At 47.5% G+C, this 5323-nt stretch overlaps 1 long non-coding RNA gene across 1 annotated transcript; it reads left to right on the plus strand.

The window, feature by feature from the left end:
* The first annotated feature begins 1034 nt into the window (after positions 1-1034).
* Positions 1035-4247, plus strand: LOC147985679 (uncharacterized). The gene is made up of 2 exons (XR_015616819.1): positions 1035-1486; positions 3960-4247. It is a non-coding gene; the product is annotated as an uncharacterized LOC147985679 (long non-coding RNA).
* Positions 4248-5323: the final 1076 nt, after the last annotated feature.

The raw sequence follows: 5323 nt of genomic DNA on the forward strand, positions 1-5323 counted from the left end.
TAAGTTTCAAAGAATCAACATCAAGGGAAATTCTATCAACGTTCCTAGCCAACTCATCAATCTTAAGCAATTTTTCTTCAATCAAAGCATTGAAATTCTTTTGCGAAGTAATAAATTCTTTAATATTAGATTCAAAATCAGAGGGCATCTTATTATAATTTCCATAAGAATTGTTGAGGATACGGCCTAGGGTTAAAGTTTCCTCCATACGCGTTGTTACCAAAATTATTCCTACCAACAACATTCACATCCATAGATTCATTATTATTCTCAATCAAAGTAGACAAAGGCATATCATTAGGATCAGAAGAAACACTTTTATTAGAAAATAATTTCATAAGTTCATCCATCTTTCCACTCAAAACATAATTTCTTCTATAGCATGCACTTTCTTATTAGTAGATCTTTCAGTGTGCCATTGAGAATAATTAACCATAATATTATCTAGGAGTTTAGTAGCTTCTCCTAAAGTGATTTCCATAAAAGTGCCTCCTGCGGCCGAATCTAAAAGATTTCTAGAAGCAAAATTCAATCCGGCATAGAAATTTTGTATAATCATCCACAATTTCAAACCATGTGTTGGGCAATTACGTATCATTAATTTCATCCTCTACCAAGCTTGTGCAACATGTTCATGATCAAGTTGCTTAAAATTCATAATATCGTTTCTAAGAGAGATAGTAACGCCCGGATAATTAAAACTATAGTAATCCAAAGTTAATGGTGCCACGTCACCACTCTTATTGTTGCTAATCCTCGGTTGATCCAAATCGCAATCCAAATTCAAGTTCAAAGTAAATTCCAAAATTCAAGTTTCTTAAACACGCAAAATAAAATGTTCAAAGTGTGGCAAATATTCCATAAGTAATTATGGTTGTGAACGAATTTTTTTGTAAAGTGTTTTAGTGCACTAAAATTAAATAGAGATGTATAAAGAAAATAATAAAAGGAAAAAAATCCCTCCTCACCCTGGGCCGCTTGGCCACCAGACACACCAGGTTGGCCTAGCCAACCCAACTCTCCCTCCCCGGTTGTCTCCCATGTTCCCGCGACCGCATCACTACAGGGGCGCGGTCGCCGCCGAACCCCCTCATCGACAGCGCCGCGGGAGGAGGATAAGGCCGCCAACGACCCCTCGGCCTCGTCATCGTCCCCCAGATCTTTCCCCCTCGCAGATGCACTCCCACTCCACCCTCCTCTCCCTCTTGCTCCGCCTCCCTCCTCAGCTCCCCCTTCTTCCTGCTCTCCGCCATGGACGCGTCGGCGGCGTAGCCGTCTCCGATGGCCTCCTCGTTGCCAGAGGCCACGCCAGAAGCACCGCCTTCGTCGCCTACTTCGACTACGTGGACGAGCTCGGGCCGGAATCCAACGGGGCAACCGCTGCCTCCCCGTCCTCCAACTCCCTCCGCTTCGGTCGCCGACGTCGCCTTCGACTCCGGTCACTCCTCCTGCTACTAAACCATCACCGGCCTCCTTGTGCCACGAGGTGAGCCGCCCGTCGAAACCCTCCCTCTGTTTCCCTCACTCCGAACACCATAGGTCGCCGTCCCACCTCCCCTGCCCAGAGCTGCACCGTCACGCCCGGCGCACGCGCTCGTCCCGGCTCTAACCGCGCTCGCCGCGCGTCCCGGGCGCCTTTGGCCCCCTCCCCACGACCCATGCGCCTGCTCCGGCGCGTCCCTGCCAGGACATGGCCGCGCTTCTGCCGGCCAGTTGCGCCCTGCGGCCGCCCGCCCACTGGTGGCTGCGGCCCCGCTCCGCCGCCGCCGCCCCGCATCGGCCGCCTTGCGCTCACCGCCCGCGCCCTCTGGTCGTGGCCGCGCCCCGGCCGCCCCGTTCGCGAGCTCACCGGCCGCGGAATCGCCTTGTGCGTGCGTCGCGTGCTCGCGCACGCCCTCCCGCGCCGCTTGCTGCTTGCTGCTGCGCTGCTCGATGCCGCTGCTGCTGCCGCTTTGCTAGTGCCCGCGCGTGGCCTCGCCGCCGTTGCCTAGTGCCTGCACCGCGCCGTTGCACTCTGCTACCGCTTTGCTTCAAGTAACGTTCAGTTACTGTAGCTATTGCTAGCTTTACAAATATCACATTGACTAACCCTATAGACAACCCCTAAACTGCAGCAAAAAAACTACTAACATGCCAAAAACAAATATGAGTAGATAGTATAGTTGACAAACTTCATTTTATCCCACTGGACCAAATCCTTTCGATGCGTGGATTAATTCCTACAAAAATCACAAAGTTCAACGTTCAGTTAACTGAAAAACTGAAAATAAGCTTGATTTTCGTAGCTACTTTAGAGCTGTTGATGATCAAGCTAATGAATTCCAATATGGATAAAAGTGATACGAACATGTAGATAGCAGAAAAATGCTCAAAATTGATATAAGGCACTAACCCATAGAATGTACAGCACAATAGCTATCGTCTCCGGGAAACCGCTAAGTGATGTTTAAAAACTGACGAATTCTCAGACTTAGCCAAAATTTCAATAAATCCTGAATATAGCTTATCTTTGAAAAATCATATAAATTAATCTGTATCTCGGATGAAAAAGTTTTATAAATAAATCCTGAATATAGCTTATCGATGTCCAGGCTCCGACACCGCACATCATCCCCTTAGTTGTACAACTCTGCCGAGTTACCATCGAGTGCCGAGGGTGGAACCTCTTACATCACTCCTGATGAGATCTCTGTAGTGTAGCTATACGTCGAGGTCATCGAGGGTGATTTCCTCCTTAACCACTTCCAGTACCGCTCTGTCGTGCAACCCCTCAAGTGTGAACCTCGAGGGTGGATCCACTTACGTTCACCTTGATGATAACATCGAGTGGGATTCACCGGGGGTGATTCCTTGGGTTTTCCCCTTGGTGTTAGACACACAGTTACTATGGTTACTATGACTTTACACTGAGCCATGTTACTAAAGACGGGTCGACCCTGAGGGGTACCCGCGCGAGTTTAATTGCGAGTGATGTCGAGTCGGGTTGACCTGGAATGTGCCCACGAGATACTTACGAGGCATGGCCGGGCATTCTTAGCCCTTGCCGCAAGTACTCGAGACGGGGTGACGGGGTCACATCGATCGTGAGTCTCTGCTCGTTACCGCGCGTTCCTAATCCACTACGATTTGGATATTTGATCCGAGGGGCCTCTGGCCTGATAGCACTAACCATCACGTGTGCATTGTATGGGCGTTCTGTGTCGTATACATCAGCCGAAGCTTAATAGATGTCAGCGACTGAGCGGCGCGCGCCGGGTTGGACCGGTAAGCACCTACCTTTTTGAAGGAGGTAGCTAGGTCTGCTCACCGGCCGCCCACGCAACGTGCAGGAGTTCCCGGGGAGATGGCCCATGACCCCTGGGGGCATAGGTTTAGTCCGGCTTGCTGGCCTCTCTATTAAGCCTAGGCCGGGTTGCGGCGTATTGTTTGGCTGAGGCCGGGCATGACCCAGGAAAGTGTGTCTGGCCGGAGTTAATCGAGCGTGGTGGGTAAGTTGGTGCACCCCTGCAGGGAACAAAACATCTATCAATAGCCTGTCCTACAGTAATGGACACTTGGAGTTGTATCCCGATCGATACAACTAGAACTGGATACTTGAGATGAGACATGGAGATGAGACTTGGATATGAGATGATAACTGGATAGTATGGCTCTGGGATTGCTTTCTCGCAGGGAGTCGAGAAAGGATCTCTGGCCGAGGTTGATAACACTACTGCTACTTTACTTTATGCTACTCTACTCCCCCTGTTGCTGCAAGATGGTGGTTTCCAGAAGATGCTAGTCTTCGATAGGCTAGGCTTTCCCCTTCTCTTCTGGCATTCTGCAGTTCAGTCCACATACACAGCCCATTTCATTGATACCAATGCATATGTAGTGTAGATCCTTGCTTGCGAGTACTTTGGATGAGTACTCACGGTTGCTTTGCTACTTCTTCCCCCCTACCCGATTGTTGCGACCAGATGACGGATCCCAGGAGCCAGACGACGCCACTGATGACTACTACTACCCGGAGGATGCCAACTACTAAGTGAAGACCGTAGACGACTAGGAGTAGTTAGGAGGCTCCCAGGCAGGAGGCCTTGCCTTTTCGATCGATGTTGTTTTTATGCTAGCCTTCTTAAGGCAAACTTGTTTAACTCATGTCTGTACTTAGATTATGTTGCTTCCACTGACTCTTGTGTTTTCGAGCTTATGTATTCGAGCCCTCGAGGCCCCTGGCTTGTAATATAAAGCTTGTATTATTTTAATTTGAGTGTAGAGTTGTGTTGTGATATCTTCCTGTGAGTCCTCGATCTTGATCGTACACCGTGTATGATTAGTGTACGATTGAATCGAGGGCATCACAGAGATGATCTTAGCGGTAGGAAAATACTTAGAGATAAAAGCATCCTTACACGTATTCCAAGAATCAATACTATTTTTAGGCAAAGACGAAAACCAAGCTTTAGCACGATCTCTAAGCGAAAAAGGAAATAGCTTCAATTTAACAATATCATTGTCCACATCTTTCTTGTTTTGCATATCACACAAATCAACGAAGCTATTTAGATGGGTAGCGGCATCTTCACTAGGAAGGCCGAAAAATAGATCTTTCATGACAAGATTCACCAAGGCAACATTAATTTCACAAGATTCAGCATCGGTAAGAGGAGCAATCGGAGTGCTAATAAAATCATTGTTGTTGGTATTGGTAAAGTCACACAATTTAGTGTTATCTTGAGCAATCGTGACAAGCAAGCAATCCAACACATAAGCAAACGAGGAACATGCAAAAAGGGGCAAATAGAGATAGAGAGGGAGGATAGAGAGAGAGAGGGCGAATAAAACAGCAAGGGTGAAGTGGGGGAGAGGAAAACGAGAGGCAAATGGCAAATAATGTAATGTGGGAGATAAGGGTTTGTGATGGGTACTTGGTAGGTTGACTTTTGCGTAGACCTCCCCGACAACGGCGCCAGAAATCCTTCTTGCTACCTCTTGAGCACTGCGTTGGTTTTCCCTTGAAGAGGAAAGGGTGATGCAGCAAAGTAGCGTAAGTATTTACCTCAGTTTTTGAGAACCAAGGTATCAATCCAGTAGGAGGCTACGCGCGAGTCCCTCACACCTACACAAAACAAATAAATCCTCGCAACCAACGCGATAAGGGGTTGTCAATCCCTACACGGTCACTTACGAGAGTGAGATTTGATAGATATGATAAGATACTATTTTTGGTATTTTAATGATAAAGATGCAAAGTAAAATAAAAGCAAAGTAAAAAAGCAAAGGAAATAACTAAGTGTTGGAAGATTAATATGATGAAGATAAACCCAGGGGCCATAGGTTT

This window comes from Triticum urartu, chromosome 2A (genome assembly GCF_056163025.1).
Source record: "Triticum urartu cultivar PI428250 chromosome 2A, HENAU_Tu73, whole genome shotgun sequence".
NCBI lineage: Eukaryota > Viridiplantae > Streptophyta > Magnoliopsida > Poales > Poaceae > Triticum > Triticum urartu.